Here is a 23,440-nt window from a genome sequence, read left to right as displayed (position 1 = left end):
TAGCAGACCAGAGCAATAGGTATGTTATAGTTACAGGGACATTGGAAGGTAAGTCGGTGGTTTTGGCGAGTGTGTACACTCCCAATTGGGATGATGTAGCGTTAATGAAGAGAATTTGATTTCATTCATTTCAATTTTGGCTGCCATACCAGACATGGACACGCACCAGTTGATCTTGGGGGAGATTTAAATTGTGTTTTGAATGCTAAGTTGGATTGGTCTAAGCGGAAGCCGTTGGCCCCTTCGGGGGTAGCAAAGGTACTGTCAACGTTTATGAAGGAAATGGGTGGAGTGGATTCATGGCAGTTTTGCACCCCAGGGGTAGGGAATTCTCCTTCTTTTCTCCGGTGCATAACATGTATTCGTGGATTGACCTCTTTATGATGGGGAGGTCTCTGCTGCCAGGGGTGAGCAAAGTGGAATATTCCGCGATAGTTATTTCAGATCATACTCCGCACCTGGTAGATGTGGTTTTGGAGACGGGACCGGTTCAGTAAGCGGCGTGGCGTTTGGATGTGGGACTGTTGGCAGATTAAAAATGGGGAGTTTTTGCGCTCGGGACTGTGGGAGACCCAGAAGGCGCTGGTGAGAGGGGAGATAATCGCGCATAAGACACAGTTGGATAGGGAGGCAAGGGAGGAACAACAAAGGTTGGCGGATTAAATCTTGGTTATAGATGTTATGTACCAAGTTACCCTACTCCAGAGCTCCCGGCGAATAGGAAGAAGCTGCAGATGCAGTTTAACCTATTATCCACTGATAAGGCGGTGCGCCAGTTACGGCGCTCGGGGTGAGGTAATGTATGAATATGGGGAGAAGGCAGTCATCTTTTGGCTGGTCAGTTGAGGTGGTTGACAGCCTCTCGGGAGATTGTTCAGGTTTGGGATTCGGGTGTGGACTATTGCCCGATTTCCTTATTAAATGCGGATTCTAAGACCTTGGCCAAGGTTCTAGAGCTGAGGTTGGAGGAGTGTTTCCCGCAGGTTATTAGGGAAGTTCAGATGGGGTTTGTGAAGGGTAGGTATTTGTCGTTTAATGTGTAGCGGCTTTTAAATCTGATGTTGTCCCTATCGGAAGAGAGGAAGCAGGAGGTTATTGTGGTGTTGGGTACCGAGAAGGCTTTTCATATTGTAGAATGGGATATTTGTTTGCGGCGCTGGAACAGTTTGGGATAGGACCTAAGTTTGTGTCATGGGGTTGGTTACTTTGTAAGGCACCTAAGGTTAGTGACTATACAAATAATGTGAGTTTGGGATATTTTGAGCCCCACAGAGGAACGAGGCAGGTGTACCCTATGTCCCCTTTCTTGTTTACGTTGGCAATAGAGTCTTTGGCCATTGCCCTGAGGGCCTTGGATAGGTGGAAAGATATAATGATGGGGGTAGGTGTGTGGAACGCATGGTATCCATGTACGCTGATGATCTTCTTTTGTACGTGATGGACCCGATCCCATAATGGATGCTATTGTGGCGCTGGTGAAGTATTTTGGGGCTTTTCCAGGGTACAAATTGAATTGGGAAAAAAGTGAGTCTTTTCCGGTCACTCTGATGGGGAGAGGCAACAATCTGGTGGTTTTGCCGTTCCTTTTAATGGGTATTTCGGGGTTCACATAGCTCAGGATTGGGCCCAACTTCTTAAATTGAATTTTACGAGATGAACTTGGTGAGTATGGTCAAGACTGACTTGCAGAGGTGGGATGGTCTCCCTCTGTCCATGGCGGCCAGAATTCAGTTGATGAAAATGAACGTTTTATCACGGTTTCTACTTTTGTTCCAGTTTTTCTGCCGAAACCATTCTTTGAAGGAGTTGAGAGATTGATTTGTCTTTCATTTGGGCGGGGAAAGTAGCTAGGATTCGGAAGACAGTCCTTCAGAGGGACAGGTAGTCAGGGGGCTAAATGTTGCCAAACTTGATATATTATCACTGGGTGGCGAATGAGGAGTCGGTGCTGGGGTGGTGTGGGGATCCTGAGGCTGTATGGGTGTGGATGGAGTTGGGTTCCTGTAGGGGGACAGGGTTGAGAGCTTTGGTGATGGCCTCGCTTCCTTTTTCTCCTGGGAAATATTCAGCGAACCCGGTGGTGGTCTCCACATGGAAGAATTGGAGACAATTCGGCAGCACTTTAAATTGCAAGCGGTGTCAAAGCTGCCAATTTGTGTGAACCATATGTTTGAGCTGGCAAGGTTGGACATCAGGTGTAGGGGATGGGAGGAGATGGGGGTGGAAAGGATGAGGGAGGGAGATTTGTGAACTTGGAGGAGTTGTCGGAGAAATTTGGGCTTTCGCAATTGGATACATTTAGGTTTGCAATTTCATGAAAAAGATCTTTCCGGCATTCCCTGTGGTGCTCACAGAATTTACAGTGCAGAAGGAGGCCATTCAGCCCGTTGAGTCTGCACCAGCCCTTGTAAAGAGCGTCCCACGCCTCCACCCTAACCCAGTAACCCCACCTAACCTTTTTGGACACTAAGGGCAATTTATCATGACCAATCCACCTAACCTGCACATCTTTGGACTGTGGGAGGAAACCGGAGCACCCGGAGGAAACCCACGCAGACACGGGGAGAACGTGCAGACTCCGCACAGACAGTGACCCAAGCCGGGAATCGAACCTGGAACCCTGGAGCCGTGCTAACCACTATGCTACCGTCCTGCCCCACATTGATGGAAAGGGGGATTGATGGAAGGATTATGGCAGAGGATGTACTATCTTGGAGGGAGTTAAGGCCAAGTGGGAGGAGGTAGGGTTGGTATTGGAGGATGGGGTGTGGTGCAAGGTTCTGCGGACAGTGAATGCTACATCTTTGTGTGTAAGATTAGGGGTAATGCAGTTGAAGGTAGTGCATAATGCTCATTCAACTAGGTCTAGGATGGGTAGGTTGTTTGTGGAAGTGGAGGTAAGGGGTTGTGGGAGGGGTCCAGCTAACAACATGCACATGTTCTGGTCGTGTCCTAAGCTCGAGAGGTTCTGGGTCTCCTCCTTTAACACCATGTTGGCGATTCTGCAAAATAAACTGAAGCCCTGTCCTTTGGGAGTCGTATTTGGGGTGTCTAACCTGCCGGAGCTGCAGGCTGGGCCGGGGCTGATGTTTTGGCCTTCGCCTCGTGGTTGCTCAAAGGTGAGTGCTGATGGAGTGGAGGTTAGCTTCTCCACCCAATGCCTTAGTATGGCTGGGGGACCTTTTATTTTTCTAAACTTAAAGTACCCAATTATTTTTTTTTCCAATTAAGGGGCAATTTAGTGTGGCCAATCCACCTACCATGCACATCTTTGGGTTGTGGGGGTGAGATCCATGCAGACACAGGGAGAATGTGCGAACTCCACATGGACAGTGACCCAGGGCTGGGGTTGAACCCGGGTCCTCGGCGCTGTGAGGCAGCAATGCGAACCATTGCACCACTGTGCTCCCCCGGGCTGGGGGATCTTATGGAGTTTTTATACCTCGAGAAAGTCAATACACCATAAGGGGAACAATTAAGGGGTACTACCATGGATGAAAGCCGTTTATTCTGTACTTTAAAGAGCTGGTCACAGTTAGTTGATAGGGAGGGGGAAGGGGCGTAGAAAGAGGAAGGAGTTGGGTGGGCTTTATTGTTGGGGGTCTTTTTGTTCACGGGGGATTTGGGGGATGGTTTTGGGCTGTTTATTATTGTTCTACTGTTATGTATAAAATTGAAAATGTTGAATAATTGTTTTTAAAAAAGGATAGATCTTTGGAAACTTTCAGAAATAACACTGTGGGGCCATAAAGAGAAGCCATTGAAAGAGATTTCTGTGCAGTGCCTGGATAGGTAAAAGGTGGAACCAGGCACGGTCAGCTGAAAAACAGTGGGGTGTTGGTGAAGGATGTGTGGTCAACCATGACAAAACTGCAGAGAGGGCTGCAGGAGGGGTAGATCACAGCAGTCACATGTACAGAGGGTGCCATCAATGACTTTGATTGGGACTGTTTCAATGCTGTGTAAGAGCAGAAACCTGATTGGAAGGGTTAAAGTATGGAGTTGCAAGAAAGATGGGCACCAGCTTGGAAGATGCATTCAATATCATTGGAGATGAAAAAGTGATTGGAGATAGAGCTGGATTCTCTGGTCCGCAGCCACGTGTTTCTCGTCAGCGCGGTGTTCACTGCCGATGTAATCATCTCCTCCCGCCATTTGTCAATGGGATTTCCCATTGAAGCCACCCCACCCCACCGGGAAACCCACAGGCGGGGGTGTGCTGCCGGCAGGGAGAAACTCCCAATGGCCTGAGAATTCCAGCCATGGTGGTAATTTTTTAGGTTAGAGGAGTCAAGGCTGTGTTTTTTTGAGGGAGAGGGGCAGGCATAAAAGAGTGAGGATGACATTACCGGTGGGAGATAGAACTGTTTGGAATATCAGCTAACATAAAGGCCTGAAACAGATGTTGGATGGTCAGCGGTTTTGAGGGAATAGGGTTGAGAAAACTCAAAGTGGATGAGCTTGGAGAGGGTATGAGGGATGATAGAAGGGAAACTAAAGCGAGAGATGCATCTTTAAGGCTTGGCACAGGGGAACCTTGGGGGAAATGTGATGCAGCAGAAACTGTAGAATGGATAATCGCTGTCATAACAGGAAGGAAATCCATGAGCTCATTGTACTTTACATTGAAGGTGAGGATGGATGCAACAATAGAGAAGGGTTTAAAGACCTGAAAGGGGGAACATACAAGCAAGTAGAATGGGTTGTAAATTATGACAGGGTCCATTAGGAATTGAAACGGCATACAATATATATAGGGATAAGAATAGGAAATTAAAAGAAGTGCAATCAATGGGTATACAATAGGTTTGGAACTAACAGCAGAGAGGGAGAAATCAAGACTGCATGCAAAATAACAATGTTTCAGTTCCCAAACTTCACGTAGTATTGAAGAAATTTTGCTGCTATATTCAGATTTGGACTTGGTTGGGTTAGTGTGTGGAATTGTCCCACGGGCGGGTTTGATGGCAGGAATGGGGGGAGAATATGAGGCCCAGAAATTCTTTTCACTCCTGTGTGAACTTACAGCAGGATCTTCCACTGGTGCCCACCTTGGCAAGTTGGAAAACCCACCGGAGACCGGTGTGTAACTAATTTACATCCTGTTAATGATGTGCAAAGGAAAACTCAACCCACACGCTAGATTCTCCACAATGCTGACAGGAAAACATGCTGATGTGAAACACGTTTGGAACAACGTGATGTGTGTATATCAGGATTAACCTGAACAATGCCTGGGGCTGCATCCAGAATTCAGGATGGAGGTCAATGCAAGCCTGGACCCTGGAGCACCGCAGCAGTGAGTTGGGAGTGCATCTGCAGAAGGACCTTCCAGATCTGGTGTTCTGGAGGGAGTCCATCTTCCAGCCTCAGAATGTTCCTGGAGATCCATCTTCTTTCTCAGGAGGTCTATCTTCTGGACTCGGAGTGCTCCCGGAGATCCATTCTGATTTTCAGGAAGTCCACCTTCTTTCTTCCATAGTGGGTCAGTGATGTTGGCCGCCTTTTCAATATGATGCCCAGATAGCATTGTAGACTATATAGAACATACAGTGCAGAAGGAGGCCATTTGGCCCATCGAGTCGGCACCGACCCACTTAAGCCCTCACTTCAACCCTATCCCCTTAACCCAATAACCACTCCTAACCTTTTTGGACACTAAGGGCAATTTAGCATGGCCAATCCACCTAACCTGCACGTCTTTGGACTGTGGGAGGAAACCGGAGCACCCGGAGAAAACCCACTCAGACATGGGGAGAACGTGCAGACTCCGCACAGACAGTGACCCAGCAAGGAATCGAACCAGGGACCCTGGTGGTGTGAAGCCACTGTGCTAACCACTATGCTACATGCCATCAGATCTGCTCCACAACGGAATACAGCGCAAAACACCCGGGTGCAGAATTAATGAGGTCAGCAGTGGAAGATTTGCCGTATTTTCCCGTCGGCCTCCACAATGGGAAACACTCCACAATTCTGTCCTGCCATGGGACTTAGTCTCAAATTGGGAGAATTCTGGCCCTTGTTAATTAACTTTGTAAATAGCACATCATGGTTGAAGAAAAGTACACCAGCATGTATGGGTGATTTATATTATTCATGGGAAAACAAGCTTGAGCATCGGCATTTTGATGATTATATAATAAACTAAAAGAAATGGGGGACAGAGTGGACATTGTTTGTATTCAGAATATTTATCTAGAATGTATATCTTCCTTGTGTGGGTATTTATCATCACAATATAGAATTTACAAAATCAATAATCTTTTCATTGTACTTATATAAATTATTGATGTTGTTGTTACAAATTGAAGTGGTGTTACTTCACCTTCTCAAACTGGAAACAGACAAGACTGACATAAAATTTGTTACTTGGCACCATGAAATTCCGGGAGACATTTATCATATTTCCCAAAAATCCATAATGAAGCAACAAGAAGAATTTAAGTGTAGAATTTTAGTTCAACAGGTTATCATACATTATCAAGTTGAAATATGATGACGAGGCCTTCGAAGAAATGAAATGAAATGAAATGAAAATCACTTATTGTCACAAGTAGGCTTCAAACGAAGTTACTGTGAAAAGTCCCTAGTCGCCACATTCTGGCGCCTGTTTGGGGAGGCTGGTACGGGAATTGAACCGTGCTGCTGGCCTGCCTTGGTCTGCTTTCAAAGCCAGCGATTTAGCCCTGTGCTAAACCAGCCCCAATGTTATGAATACATACATATAGGGCAGCATGGTGGCGCAGTGGTAGCACTGCAGTCTCACGGCGCCGAGGTCTCAGGTTCGATTATGGCTCTACGTCACTGTCCATGTGGCGTTTGCACATTCTCCCCGTGTTTGCGTGGGTTTCACCCCCACAACCCAAAGATGTGCAAGGTAGGTGGATTGAACACGCTAAATTGCCCCTTAATTGGAAAAAATGAATTGGGTACTCTAAATTTATAAAAGAAAAAAAAAATGAATACATACATATCACACCCAGCAGCACGGTAGCACAGTGGGGAGCACTGTTGCTTCACAGCTCCAGGGTCCTACGTTCGACTCCTGGCTTGGGTCACTATCTGTGTGGAACCTGCTTGTTCTCCCCGTATCTACGTGGGTTTCCTCCGGTTTCCTCCCACAAGTCCCCAAAAATGTGCTGTTAGGTAATTTGAACATTTGTAATTCTCCCTCACTGAACAGGTGCTGGAATGTGGCAACTAGGGGCTTCACAGTAACTTCATTGCAGTGTTAATGTAAGCCTACTTGTGACAATAAAGATTATTATTATTAATTATTAGTGGACTGAATCTATGATGGGAATAATAATTGAAGGTATACTCTTAGAGTTAAATGGAACTATTGCAACATACCATCTCAACAATTGGTGGCATTTGAGTTTGTGGTAGTGTAGCGATCCCTTTGCTATGCAACTCTGTGGAAGCACCAGAAGATGTCCCAAAGCACTTAATAACTAATAGCATACTTTTGAAATGTGGGAAGCTACACTGATTTTAATTAAAATATTTTAACATGTCCCTTTTAAAATGTTGAACTGGCACTAATCCAACTTTGATATATTCCATTTTCTATTTTCTTATTTTTGTTCCCAAAAATCTACGTTCAATACCTGAAAACTTAGATGGCTAAAGACTGCTGAGTTTTCTATCCATATTATGTATAGAACTCACAGTCCTTGATTTCCATCCCAGTATCTCCATAAGTGTTGTGAGTGTGCTGTCTATAAATCACATTCTTTACCTCTAACCATAAGCATCGAGGCTTGAACTGAATGATTCAATTGCTCTGCTACTGGACAATTCTTTTCCATCAATAATTTCCTCTAAACAAAGTTATGTTTGATTGCTAGAATGCACGTGCTTAATTTGGCCTAGAAAATTGTTCAATTTGTTTGCCATGGATATTTTTTTTTTGCAAAATCAACAACTTAAGATAAACAGCTGATGATGAATAAGTTAAACAAAACGTCAATTTTTTAAATCTGTCATAAAGGCCAGGATATATTTCCTTTTTGTTGTTTGCATTGATCCCAAACCATATGTCCCATGAGTCTATCTGTTTTCCAGATGGCGAATTCACTGTAGCAGAGCCAGTTCCCAGTAGTGTTGATAGAGCGCTCTCTACTGTCTGCCTGACAATACAGAGCCCTTGCATTGCTTCCTCTTTCTCCTTCCTGTGCAAATTCCGTTCAAAACACGTTTGAAGTAGGTGGAATTGCGGCAGTTACTTTCTCCAAGTTTCAAATTGTTCAGGGAAAGAAAGTGCCTGATAATATATCACAGTATATACTCAGCTCTGTATCCAATTAATTAATACGCATAAAATATTCTTCTGACACACCAACATGATTTAAGGAGGCACAGAATTTAGACCATGCAACATATCCGCATCTCGCTATTCAAGGTGTTGGAAGAGAAGAGTTCCATTATTTAAAAAGATGGATTCCGAGGCGAAAAGTACTAATTTGAATTGATGGTCCTAAGCATTGTTTATACATGGCGGTAAGCAGCTTTGTAACAACAATGTTAGTAGAAAAAGCGAAGTTGTGATGCACCAGAGATTTCGTTGTGTTTTTAAGAGAGCCGGGACAACTGCAAAACGTAGCTTTTGCTACATTGTCTCATTGATGGGGCGCGTAATACAACATTTTAGAAAAGCTTGTTCAGATGTTGTGGCATTGCACGAATTTGCTGGGAAAACGATGAAGGCTTCAAACTGGTTCCAAGTGTGAGTGCAAATATTAGCGTAGATTCCCTGTATTGTAACGAGCAACAAGTGACACGTTGAATCCACCGTGAAATTACTCGTGTTTATTTCCTTCATTACCGAAGAGTTGTTGTCGTTTTGAAACGAGTGAGAGAATAGTGTGCCGGACAAGGAGGAACATGTCCCATAACTCCGGAATGAAGTGAAGTACAGCTTACTACTATTGTCGCTTGGGCTGGGCAATTGCAATGTACACATTTAATTATTGAAAACAAACTATTTACTTAGAGTTGTGACGACTGTATTACTCCGGGTAATGCCGATTTAATAAAGTCTGCTTAAATTCAACTTCCCTGGTTCGGAACACTCGCTGTATATTTATTAAGCTCATTTTCGGCCAAGTCCTACGCTTATTTATATAATTTTGTGTGTGTTCTATGTTTATTGATGTAAATGCTGTCGTATCGAATATTTATTTAACACTTTTGATTGCCCAGAATTAATGTGTTAGCGGTGTCACCGGGTTCTGCCAACTCCATTGTGTTGTCAAAACATATTATTTCAAATAAAATAATAAAGGAGAACCATAATAATCTTGGAATGATCGTTGAACGCTGCAAGTTGGCCGCTTCACTTCAGGAGTTCCGTCCATTGAGGAAAGTTAGATGTTTCAGTGCGATCCAGAGCTTTTCAATGTCCTTGAGATTTAGGATGCCCAGAGGCACCACTGGAGGTTATGTAACTGATAATAAGACCATGGTTTAGTTGGTGGCGTTCTTTATTTCTGGTCTTGGCGAGGTTTTGTTGTTTATTTTGACATTTTTAAAAAATTGGCGCCCAAGTCTGTTTAGTATTTTGCTTGCTCCCTTATAAAGACGCAAGTTAGCACTGGGAAAACTGGATTGTATCCATCAGAAGAGGCTGGATATTCCACATTCCTGCAAGAACAGCTTGGGTGTGGACATCTAGACACTTGAAGGCGGGGTGTCGTAACCTCACGATATTAATATATTAAAAATCATAGAACATAGAATTATAGAACATTTACGGCAAAAGATCTCATTCCACGAACCCCGTCGTTTTGGCTGGTAAAAGAGTTATCCAATCTCATCCCACTTTCAGGCTCTTGATCCATAACACTGTGGAGTCACTGCACACCCATGTGGCTTTTTTAACGTGATGAGGGCTTCTGCTTCCTCCATCCTTCAGGCAATGGGTTCCAGACCTGCCCCCAACACCCTCTGAGAAAATGATCATCTTAAAAATAAAAAATATACCATCAGATAGGTTGTTGAGAAGTGCCCTGGCTGCTCCTCGAGTGTGCTTGGCAACTTTCAGTTCACCAAAATACAAACAGCAAAGGGCATTGTCTCTTTGAAAGTGAAAAGCACGATTCAGATACTGGAACTTTAGACTTGGATAAGGCTGGCTTTAACAGGATGAGACAGACTGTCCACGGTAAACTGGGAAGATATGTTAATGGGTCAAACGACTGAAGATCAGTGGAGAATATTTAAATCAACATCTAAAGAGATACAGAGCAAGTATATACCCCTGAGAGGAACACACTCCGCTTCAAAAAAAATAGCCATGGACAATTAAAGAGGTTAGGGACAGCATACAACTAAATCATGGAATTGTCATGGAATTTACAGTGCAGAAGGAGGCCATTCGACCCATCGAGTCTGCACCGGCTCTTGGAAAGAGCATCCTACCCAAGGTCCACACCTCCACCCAGTAACCCCACCCAACACTAAGTGCAATTTTGGACACTGAGGGCAATTTATCATGGCCAATCCACATCTTTGGACTGTGGGAGGAAACCGGAGCACCCGGAGGAAACCCACGCACACACGGGGAGGATGTGCAGACTCCACACAGACAGTGACCCAAGCCGGGAATCGAACCTGAGACCCTGGAGCTGTGAAGCAATTGTGCTATCCACAATGCTACCGTGCTGCCTTAAAATTCAGAGTACCCAATTCATTTTTCCAAGGAAGGGGCAATTTAGCGTCCCCAATCCACCTACCCTGCACATCTTTGGGTTGTGGGGGAAGAAATCCACGCAAACACGGGGAGAATGTGCAAACTCCACATGGACAGTGATCCAGAGCTGGGATCGAACCTGGGACCTCGGCGCCGCGAGGCAGCAGGGCTAACCCACTGCGCCACAATGCTTACAAAAATGCAAAATATAGCACAGATCCAGACTAATGCGATAGATACAAAGACCAGCAACGGGTCACAAAACAGTTTATAAGAGCTACTAAAAGGGATTATAATAATAATAATAATCGCTTATTGTCACAAGTAGGCTTCAATTAAGTTACTGTGAAAAGCCCTTAGTTGTCACATTCCAGCACCTGGTCGGTGATGGGGAAATTGCTGGAGTCTATAATCATAGATGTGGTAACTGAACACCACGAAAAATTTCAGTCGAGAGCCAGCATGGAGTCGTGAAGGGAAGCTCATGCCTGACTAACCTTACTGAATATTTTGTCGAGATGACTAAGGTGGATAGTCTATGGGGAATGTCTATGGATGTTATTTATATGGACTTCCAAATGTCATTTGATAATGTCCCACACAAAGGTGGAAGCCCATGGAGTTGAGGGCAGATTAATGACATGGTTAGGAAATTGTTCGTGTGGCATGCGACAAAGAGTGGGGATAATGGGTAAATACTCTAATTGGCAGGAAGTGACCAGTGGTGTACCACAGGGATCTGTGTTGGGGCCTCAATTATTCACATTATACATTAATGACTTGGATGTGGCATAGAAAGTCATGTATGCAATTTGTTGATGATTCAAAGATAGGTAGCATTGTAGAAAACCTAGATGATAGCAGAAAATTGCAAGGAGATATTGACAGACTAAGTGAATGGACAAATTTGTTACAGAATGAATTCAATGTAAGCAAGTGTGAGCTTATCCATTTTGGACCACAAAAGGATAGAATAGAATACTTTCTAAATGGAAAGAGGTTAGGTACAGTGGGTGTCCAAAGAGACTTGGGGGTTCAGGTGCATTGATCCATAAAATGCCATGAACGAGTGCAGAAAATAATCAAAAAGGTTAATGGAATGCTTGCTTTTATATCTAGAGGATTGTTGTATAAAGACACAGAGGTTTTGTTGCAGCTATACAAAATTCTGGTTAGACCCCATTGGGCTACTGTGAGCAGGTCTGGACACCACACCTTAGAAAGGATATTTTGGCCTTGGAGGCAACGTAGGTTTACTAAAATGATACCTGGGCTACAGGGGTTGAGTTATGAGGAGAGATTACAAATATTAGACTTGTTTTCACTCGAATTTAGAAGGTTAAGGGGTGATCTCATCAAAGTATTTCAGATATTAACAGATAAGACAGGGTAGATAAAATAAAGATAAACTATTTCCAACGGGGAGGTTGGAGATTCTAAAACTAGGGGGCATACTCGAAGAACTAGGGCTAGACTATTCAGGAGAGATATTAAGGAGCACTTCTTCACTGAAAGAGTGGTAGAGGCTTGGAACTTGCTCCCACAAACAGCAGTTGAAGCTAGAACAGTTGTTAAATTTAAATCAGTTGTTAAGCAAAGGTATTAAGGAATTTGGGCCAAAGGCAGGTATATGGAATTAGGCCACCGATCCGCCATGATCTCATTAAATGGCAGGACAGGCTTCAGGGACTGAATGGCCTACTCCTGTTCCTATGTTCCTATTCCTATGTTCGCTCAGTCGATCTACTCAAGTGCAATCAGCCCAGGTCAACATGACGTATCTGTATAATGCGTTGTTATCAGTGAGAACGAAGCTAAGGTATATGGACAACCTAATCAAAAAATAAAACTTGAACGTATGTAGGGCCTTTCATGGCCTTGTCAAGTCTCAAGGTGATTTACAGTACTTTTGAAATGTAGTCATTGATATAATGTGGGGAACAGATCTTGGTCCATCGTCAAGCGTTAATAGTGTCCCCTTCCATCAAAATAATTCTTACATTATTCGGTTACAGTCCAACAGGTTTGTTTGGAATCACTAGCTTTTGTAGCGCAGCTCCTTTGCTCTGAAAGCTAGTGATTCCAAACAAACCTGTTGGACTTTAACCTGGTGTTGTAAGACTCCTTACTGTGCCCACCCCAGTCCAGCGCCGGCATCTCCACATCATCAAAATAATTGGGTTATTAATACAATCGTGCTGACAGTAACTAGATTGTTCTGGAATAAAGTGAATGGAAGGCAAACACCAATGTTGACTCATAAGAACTAACACTTAGTCACATCCACGCTCAGAAATACTCTTGCATCTCCTATTAACAGGTGTTCGGTGTGCTGGGCACTCTGCAATTCCACACACAACTGCGAGTGGTTGAACCGACAATAAAGGAAATAAATGAGCGAACTGTCAGGAGAGTGTCGCCAGGAACTTATAATTTCTCATAACTTTAAAGAAAACATTGAAAATAAGTTTTAACACACTGGCTGAACGTGTTAAAACAGGGATCTGTTGGGTTGGAGTTATACTGATGTAAAGAGTACAACATGGAAGCTTGGTTTCCATGTCTGATAAATGATATTGAGGCAGAGCTAGAACAGTGCCGGCTTTACCCCACAACGATAGGGCTTCATTGGGCAGATACAGATGTGTACTCACAACATCGACTTAGATGCACGCACCCTCACACTACATTGTTCTGTAAAGATGCTCAGTCGCAGGCAGTCTGACTCCAGGGCATGAACCGAACGACCTGTGACGATCTGTGAACCTTAAAGTGTTATGTGTATTCTGTGATGGTGACACCCTCGCCCCTATTCTCCTAATATTAAAAAAAAGAGTCGAAGGGTGTTAGGGCTCTGTTTGTGTATTCAAGCGCACACATCACCAATCAGAGACACTGCTCTGAAGCCGCCAATTACAGCTTTAGAGTTTCAAAGATAGCCACAATGTCACACGCCAATTGAACTCGCCCACTCTCTCCGCCTCCGATATTCATTCATGCCGATTGACATTCACCCATTCATACTCATCTACACACATTCACACTACAAATGCACACTTCAATAATACTTATCCACTCAAGTGGCTCTCGCAGATATGCGTGTTGTCATTTTCATTAATTAACATGTCAAACTTGCAGGAATTATTTCGCTCTCCCGCAATCACATTCCTAAAATTGCATTCTCTCGCGTGAACACGGCAGGGGCGGGGGCAACTCACACACACGGACCTCATTGCACAGTGAAGCTAACATTGACAAGATTTTCAATCATTTCCATTCAGCTCATACTTACACACATCTAAACACGCCATTCCTCCAAGGCACAGAAGCAAACATATATTCGCTCCTGTCACAGGCATATTCTTGCATTCACACACATTGCCTCACGCACATGAGCATATATTCCTCCCACGTACACACACTCACTGATGCACACACTAACACACTCAGAACCCGAGGTATGCTCTTTCCGTCCACCAGATCCCACCATCCCCCTCCCCTCGCCACACGCAAACACACACACACCTCCCGCCATGCGCTCCAATGCATACATCAAATACCAAGATCCTGTACCTGTGGAGCGAGTTTGTCTCTGCCTCTTAGTGGCGCTCTGGCTCTCGTGGTAGCGACATGTCCTCCAACAATTTTACCAATCCCACTTACTGCCACTACCTGAAGATAAATCAGCGGATTGTCATGAGCATGCCATCTTTATCTACAGAGTATTCTTCGTTGACTGGAAATAAAACAATTAAAACTGTGAAGAAAGACAAACGTGATTATTATTAATAAATATCCAGCATTGTAGATAATCTCCGATCATCCACATCCGCAAATTTAACAGGACATCATACTGTCAACAATTTACAAAACCAGAATAAATTGCTAACTTTAGAATGAATGAATTCATATATTCAAATACAAATGAATTAAAGCATTCATTCTATGAAGCAACATTTTTTTAAAAAATGAGTAAGAATTCTTAAAAAGAAATTGGGACATTTAAACGGCAGGGTCGAGAAGGGCCGAATGGCCCTTTCTGTGTTTTCTCGTTTCTATGGTTCTATGTTGAATCGACATGAAGTGATTTTATTATCTAGCAGCCTATATCCATAATTTCAAAGATTTGTGTACCATTCGTGCAGCCATTGGTTGATATTTTACAAGTATCAAATGTGTATCTACAATTTAAGGTATTTTAGGATATGCCCTATTTAATAGTATTGAGGAGAATTTACAATCTATCTTTCCCATACTCTGTTTGAAATATACCACGTGTATCCGTTAATTCAGACAATTTGCCATTAACAACCTGTTTCTATCCATTATTTCAGATAGTTCATCTTAATACCAGTTTGCCATTCCTACTCGATATATTATAACATATACTCTTTCTCTACCCACCTAAAGAGGATAATGAACATTTAGAAGTCTATTTTAATTTAAATTTCCAGCTGTAGAGTTGATGCAATCTGATTGTTAATGAGTTTTTTTGTAAGTCGCCTTTAAATCGATGATACAAACAATATTATGTCAGGCTGAATTCAACTTCCTAATAAAACCTCAGGGTGGATAAATTTATCAATAAGTGTACCATGTGCAGAGAGCTATTTTACTAGAGTAGTTGAGGTGCACTTACTTATTAAGGTATGTGGCGAAAATTGTTACGCATTTTGTGGACACAGAACACAGGTTGTAAGTTAGGTATTAATGTGAGCATTTCCTCTGACAGACGTGTGAAGAGTGATATTTAAATCACACGCATAAGCCGGTGAAATCAGATCATTAACAGCAACTCAACAGACACAAATACCGTTTCAGTAAAGCCACCTTGTGTAGTGGTCTGAAACATCTCTCCATTGACAAAAGTTTTTAAAATGCACATGTATGTGTCGGATTTTTAAAAAAGTAAATATTAAGAAGCACCATGCAAAGATGACCTCAATTTTAGCAACAACGTAATTGTAGTCACACAAAACAGGAGACAACTCCAAATTATCGCTACTGGTGTCTCTTGCGGTATATTAAATTTTATTTGGAAGATTTGTTGGACATAACTCCCATGAACTTGGTCCAATTCCAATGCAGTTTGATTAATGTGGCCGAATATATTTGAGTAAATGGCACGCATTTTATCAAGCCATTAAAAAATTATGTTTAATCTTCACATTAGCATACCACTCACTCGTTTAAAGTATAGCCACGCTTCATATTTAGCGCTTACAGTTTTAGTTACAATGTTTGAGTTATGCAGTTTGCTTCAATTTAGTATTTTCTAAAATGCAAATGTTGCAAAGCATACATTGCAGTTGTGATCTGTATTGCATTCGGTGCTCCAGTCTTTCTCTCAAAATAACCGGCGCTATATATAATTTATATTGTTCAATATTTTGACTTGTAAATAATATTGCTTGAGGACGATTATAAAATTGTATAACACTGCACGGTATATGAAAATTTGAACGAGGTAGTTAAGAAAAATAAGTTACTTCGCTAATGTTTAAATACAATTTATAGATAAGCATCACAGCCTGAAAAGAGCGAAGTGAAAGATGAGAATTCGTATTTCGTGGTTTTAACCACTTCGTTTGTTGTTCCCTCTTCATTATTCTGCGTGTTAGCCTCCTGTTTTCGTTCCTTTCTTTGTATTATTTTTGTTACATTTTTGCTGTGAGTATAGGAAATGTTTATTTCAACCGACCGGTGAAAGAATCGACTCAACCTGCGATTTGATTCGACCGTATCCATTCTGGAGCTAACTGTAACAGTAATCAGAATTTATTTAATGGAAACATTCAACAAGAAGTGATTGTGATGGAGAAGTATTTACTCTAGTGCTTAACGAGGGGTCTCCCAATGCAAAATCTTATTTATATTTAATGATTTTTGTCCAAAATAATCGATGCCATTTGCCTGTTATCTATTTCTAGAAAAAGCGGGAATGCGGTGCTTAACGACTTCCTGCTAATTTGCCTGGAATGTTCTTCTATCGCCCTGTTCTGCAATTTACCACTAGAAATACATTACATCCGTCGTTCCGCATACTATCTAATTGTTTTCCTGTATTGTCTTAGCTTCTGATTTGAGCAGTCGGCTTATCAATTTCCATTTCGTTTCATGCATAAAAGAAAGCAAAAAAAAATTATTCCCGCAATGAAAGAGTTACTTAATACGTAATTACAGTATATTCAGGTAGATGAACATCGTTATTACTTTTCCAATGTTAGCGATGTAGAGAGGAGAACAGAGGGAATAATGGCAACAAAATGATCGATTTAATGGTAATCACGGACTAATTTTAAATTTGGGAACTTTTCACCTTCAAGTGCAAGACTAATATTCAAAAGAAGAAACACAAACAAGAATTACGAAGGAGTTCAATCGTGCAACTTAACTTGGAAGGGAGGAATCTCTCGTTTAATTTGATTATAAACATGGGTTCAGCGATTAATACGTTCGATTTGATATTGTTGTTTTTAATAGTTCATGTTCCAAGGAAATAGAGAAAATGAATAGAGGAATCTGCGCCAAAATGGATAATAAATAATTCATTAATAATATCATAATGAAAAATTCATTGCCAATAGTACTGTGGACCATTACATTGCCTCGCATCCCTCTTAATCAGTGAATTAAAATCTGCAGTCCAAATGGATTTAATTTTAATTCTGATAGAGTTACAAAAATATGAGGCAAATAAATATCAGAAATTTCAACTCAGTTATTGATTTCCTAGTGTCCATTATTATTACTAGTAGTTGTTTCAAGTAAATATTTGAATAGAGTGCGGGCTGCATACCTTAGACTACCAATGAGAGATGACTTTGTCTCTTTGCAAAACGAGCATTTTTGAGCATCGTAATATTTGACTTGCCTTTTTGTCTACCTTTTCAAAATGCCATTACAAACTTGCCGAAGTGATGATATATGTGGGTGTATATATTGACCACCGACTCTTCCCAAAAGCGCCAAAGTTGTGACTTCAAGTTGTTCACAGCTATACTATACACTAATTAATTTAGTTTTGAATAAACAAATGTGTAAACAATATATTTTTGCACATTTCTGAAATGGACACGTTTTATAATTAAAAGCTTAAAGGTGCTTACTCCTTCAATCTTTTTGATATTGCACTTTTAAAGGTAGTTTCTCAATTGTTACTTATCTCTCAGTTTCTCATAAAGAATTTGCTTGCAAAGTAATCATGCCCTAGATAGTGTTCTTCTATCGCTCATCCCAGTTTTGGAACACTATATAAATCCTCATAATCATTTTGGGATAATAGTTGCTTACTTAAAATGTATTCGTTCAGCATCTTATGTGTCCCTGATGGTTCTCGTCGATACTACATAATATATTGTATGTTAATGAATGTATTGATTACCTTTTAAACTGTAACTTTGTTTTTACATTATCTGTTGTCATTTAATGCCTTCCCTGATTTGTGACACATCTAAAAAAGTGAATACGATTTGGTTGCATATTGAATTGGGAGATTAATTTTCAACCGTTGTTTCCTAGTCCACTTTTGAATTTGGTATTTTTAATCAATAGCTCATCCTTGAAAAAACAAACGGAACTAGAAATTACTTAGTTCTCATGAAGACTTTCAAACACGTAACACGGACAAAATGCGCAAACTGTCAAATAAATAAATATTGGAATTCATATAGCACACCAAGTCACCGAGAGCTTTACATGTGTGCGTTTAGGTTTGCAACCACTAATGAAATGAAAAGGACGTATCATTGATAAAAGTTTAATGATGCCATGCCAGTCGCAGGTATTATTCATTATGAAACATATGTAAATATAGCTAGTTTCTGTGTACCCTGTAATCATATATGGCCACTGATGAACTGTGAGCATTTAATCAATTTTCTATATAAACAAGTCATGGCAGATAACATTAGAGGTTAAATATTTTTTTTAAAAATTTTTTTAATGCTCCACTTAATCCTGGACATAATGAATCCAGATCTAATTATCCAACCTTTAAACGGTCACTCTCTATCAAATATAAACAAAATGGACATATTTTATTAATTTCATTTAAATTATATTTCATATTGTTAGTATTTAATTAGCAAAAATGATCACATAATTTAACTTGTTTCAGGGTTCCTATAATTGCTACATTATTAATTTCCAAATTATAATAATAAAGGGAAACAATTCACTTGTACTATATTTCCAATCAATCATATTTTCCCTGTGTTGAAACTGTTGAATGTACAGTCTCAAATAAATCTGGTGATTTTTTTTCTTTGAAATGTAATTTACATTTAATGGTGTTTAACTCATTGACAACCCCCATCACATTGACTGGGGGATCACTAGTTAATTTTACGAGTGCTAAGTTGTCCTGAGAGAGAAGAAGGTACTTCATTTTGTCGAACGAATTGTCTATGATACCATGCAAGTTAAAGTTAGGCATGAAATGTGTGGAATCCAATATTACTATCTAGGATATAATTTGTTAATAATTTAGAATTGAATTCTTGTGCGGGATACATAATTAACAAAAAAAACGATTTCCTTATTTCTGAGAAATGTCTTGTGTAGAAGCAAAACTGAAATAATGCATCCGTGTTTCTGCAGCTCCGAATGTTGTCAGTAATATTTCAGATATATTTGACCTCCGTTTAGTCCAGCATTCCAAGATCAAGTTGGTGCCGATTTTCTAATAGGGAAGAATATATTTGGTTTCTTCAGAGCACGTCTGATATCGCTTTCCTTTGTGGAATTATGCATGCGCAAAGTGGTTAATTTTCTGTTTACACAAAATAATTTCACAAGTTACCTGCACCTTGATAGAGCGGAATGGTTTGAATGTCAGTTTCTAATTACTCACATCGAAAGTGGAGGAACTAGTCATTTTTGGAAGAAACCTGTGTCAAGTCTCCAAACGGTAAAATTGCGCAAGGAATTGAAACACTTTTAGATCTCTTGTCGTGAAGAATTTATTTTTAAGATATATGGCGACGCAGGAGGTTGACTGTGCTATATAAAGTCCCGAGTTGTAATCTGGGCACAAATTTGGGTACAATATAAATATTCTTTTGAAATCGAACCTGTTCGATTTTGCACGTGACAAGTAACGGCACAATATGTTCCAGGCAGTTGCCACAATCAAGTCGCGATTAGAACTTTTCCACTGCGATATTGGTTTTGTCCAGCGGAAGTTAAAATGTGTAACGTTACAAGTGAAATTAACAGTTCAAAACCGCGAAGCTGCCGAAACAATGCTCTATAAGCTATTTTTAAATAATGTAGCTGATGCAGAACAGTGAGATAAATTCATTCGTGAATGTGAGGGAGTTCTCATGCATTTGCAACGTTTGGCGCATTAGGTAACAAGCGAAGTATCGGAGAATAAAAATCCTCAATTCATCGTCTGAAGTATAAAGTCGCTAATTACTACGTGCTTATAAATAGGAACTGAGGAGTCTTTACACAGAACGCAACTTTAAAACTTTAAAAAAAACGCGACTTGAACTTAAAATGCAAAGGAAAGTTTTAGCTCCACTTTATTAACAGATTGCATTCCTATTTTGAAGCCAGATTTTTTTTAAAAAGTCAAATCTCTTCTGGTATTGTTAAACTTTAATAATACTGCGGTTGCTCGACAACTGCGCTGAATCATTATCTGCAAACCAGTGCGAAAATGTTGAACTTGCCGTTGAACGTTTAAATTGGTGTCACAGTCCTCCCCTTCAAAGAATTTACATATATATCCCCCTTACTTGCGTCAGTAAATTGCCTTATGACTGTAAACAGCTTCATTTCACTCGTTACTGCGATGATTTATTTCAACATCTAAATGAGAGTAGGAATTTGCGAATGTTTATTTGACTCCCGACTCCATTTTAGTAAGAAATCCCCCGAATACGCCTCCGTAGGGGAGCCGAAAGAGTGAAAAGGGAGGAAGCACAGAATAAAGTACTTTGTTTTCATATCCCCCCTCACCTTTCTTTGCTTCGGGAAAAGCAATGATTCTACTTTCGAGGCCAATATTTCGCGCGAGGGGAGCAAAACGCTGCAGTTTTAAAAAAACAGGCGACGCGGTGGAGTGCACCATTGTGACTGGGGGAGGGCATTCAACTCTGGCAACATTTTCCAAAATCAGTAAATCACTTTTTTGCTGTTGCTATTAGAGCCCTCTAGTTGCGATATTGCACGGTGTTCACACAAGATTTGGGATCTTAACCTTGTGGTTTTGCAAAATAAAACGACAGACTTTCGAACTCTGTTCTGGAATGTCTTCATATCGATATCGCCAGCGTCAAATTTAAACGGACATCCGCAAGTGACATGTACTCATGTGTTGGGGGGAATGTTGGTTCCGTGCATTAAGATGATTCAATGCTGTGTTTGTTTTGTTTTAATACCCGGGCAGATTTTGCATTGTGATCTCTTTCAGTAACGTCAGCTCGCTTTGTACGTGCTGTCGCAGCGTCTAGTTTTGTTGAGACTTTATTTTCCACTTAACACTGCCTTGTTTATTAAGAGTCCAGTAGTTTTCATATTTACTGAAGCCGCCTCGGCATCAGAATTTCAGAAAAAAATTTCAGATCTGATTAATGCCAATTTGACACCACTGAAATAAAAGGAGCAGCGAAATCCTCGAGAGTCTTGTCTTCATAAATCAGCATAATGACGGTGGTCGATATACTGTATTTTCCGAAGTTCCTCTGGGTGCTTGCTGGCTGCTGTTGTTGATCGAGACTGCAGTATATCTGCAGTGGGGACAGTTTTTTTTAAGATGCTCGACAACGGATCAAATGTATTCTTCAATGCCGCAATTGTAACTGGATTAACTTGTAGCCGACAAGAGGGGAAACGAGTATACCTTTCGTTTTTACACGTTTGACAACTGCTGTACAATGTAAATAAAAAATCTATGGGAATGTCAATAACGTTTACCAGCGACTACTTAACAAGTGTAGCGGTGAAAGCAACTGTGTCAAATATAACACTGTTTTAGTCTGTTTTTTGGGTGGTATATCCATATGGTGCGCAAAAAAGTTTGTGCCTTACTGCATTTAATCAATACACAACTAAGTTTGGTGCAATTAGGTTGTACAGGATATATGTACATACTACTTGATTTGCAGCTGATGCAATATATCAAGTCTAAATTCAGTGCCAATTATTTGTACATGCTAATGTATGTAAACATATTGCATTTCTCCATTTATACTAAAACACACAATGTAAATTACAAGAAGTTCGCGCACCCATGGTTAAAATATTTGAAATCTTACAGACGTTCACGAGCGTCCTTTTGTAGCTATATATTTCCATATTTATTACTTGCGTCGTAGCCGAAAATTTGTTCAACCACACGGTGCCTTCGCTTCCCACACGTCTTATACCATAAGCGCAAGCATTTTATTGGTCGAACAGCATAGCATATGATCTGTGGACACATCCAGGCGGGTAGCACATTTACAAGAAAATGACAATCAAAAATAAATAGGTGCATTCCTGAACATGTTTGGAGTACTGTATATCTTTATCTATTCACTGGTCAATGGTTTAATTAGAATAGAAATGGCAACCTGTGAGACAAGTTAGGACACTGTCCATCTCAGTAAGTTGTTGTACAACCGCACTATTAAAATATATGTATATACAAAGATCACCGACTTATAGTTTGAAATTAATGTAACCTATCATAAAGTTTAACACAGCATTGATTTTTACTGATAATCCAGTAAACATTCAAAAATCAGGTGTATTCATAAAAACATTATGTAGTTATTATTATGCAAATTGATAACACAAGGCCTGTTTCAGATAACAATTAAGCAGCAGACTGAGTGTTTGCTACCTAACAGATACAACATTCTTCGAAAACACAATCTTTATTGAATAATTTAATAGATCACTCAATATTGTTAAAGTCAAAATGTTGTTGAATAATTATGAGCTTGAGCAACTGTGTTCACGCATAAAACGGGCCAAGGTAGAGAAAAACAGTTTATTTCAAATTCAGAAAACTTTTATTCTTCTGATATCAATAGAAAAAAATGAAGTTATAGATTTTTCCCTTGTTCTGTAGCAACTGTTACCATTTGAGTACAGCAGTTTTAGTAAATGTTTTTTTTGTCAAAAAAGCTCCTGCATAACTCATACAATGATCAGTAACGCCAGTATTGTTGCTGGGCTCGTCCAAGGTTAGCAGTTTGCTTATTTTTATTTGCAAGGATATACATAAGCTAAACAACTCATTCACGCATATGGATAATGCACGAGTGGATCGTTTCTGTTATAAACTAAATTAAATTTTAAAAAAGATCTGTTGAACGGTATAGGCAAATGACTGAATAAAGGAATGCACACAGATCCTGTGGCCTTTACAGAGCAAACAACCGCCTTTCACATTTGCTTACCTACGCTTGCTATTGAAAAAAAATCACAACAAATGTCTTCTGTATGTACATTTAAGCATGAAAGAAGCATCAGACGGTGCGGATTGTATCGCTGCTGGAACAGAACCCGAGCCCGGGAATGGAATCCCAGGCCAGACGCTCGCGCGACTCGCGTCTCCTGGATTCTGGAAGCCGATTGGTCGGACGTGCGGTCGCTTCTGTGCGTGGTTTCTATGCAAATACTGATGCGGAAATAAACAGTAAGGACTGCAAATCGATTGCAACTTCTCAGGGCGCTCCACAAAAGTGCTCTTTCGCCATCAACACAGAGCCAGAGAGCTGGGAGCGATCTTGGAACTGTTTCAAA

The 23,440-nt window shown here is 40.7% G+C and overlaps 1 protein-coding gene and 1 long non-coding RNA gene across 5 annotated transcripts in view; one reads left to right on the top strand and one right to left on the bottom strand.

Moving 5' to 3' along the window:
• Positions 1 to 23,440, top strand: part of nfia (nuclear factor I/A) — a 1,116,080-nt gene that overhangs the window by 428,269 nt on the left and 664,371 nt on the right. The gene's annotated exons all lie outside the window — the stretch shown is intronic.
• LOC140426338 (uncharacterized) lies at positions 6,146 to 23,335 on the bottom strand. Of its 4 annotated transcripts, none has more exons than XR_011948184.1 (5): positions 23,095 to 23,335; positions 21,964 to 22,118; positions 14,270 to 14,453; positions 13,351 to 13,513; positions 6,146 to 9,967 (listed from the first exon to the last, which is right to left on the bottom strand). It is a non-coding gene; the product is annotated as an uncharacterized lncRNA (long non-coding RNA). The 4 variants fall into 4 exon arrangements; XR_011948185.1 differs by having other exon boundaries at positions 13,374 to 13,513; XR_011948187.1 differs by lacking the exon at positions 13,351 to 13,513.

Source organism: Scyliorhinus torazame, chromosome 7, assembly GCF_047496885.1.
Source record: "Scyliorhinus torazame isolate Kashiwa2021f chromosome 7, sScyTor2.1, whole genome shotgun sequence".
In the NCBI taxonomy this organism is placed as follows: domain Eukaryota; kingdom Metazoa; phylum Chordata; class Chondrichthyes; order Carcharhiniformes; family Scyliorhinidae; genus Scyliorhinus; species Scyliorhinus torazame.
This window is presented reverse-complemented; position numbering and strand designations above follow the sequence as displayed.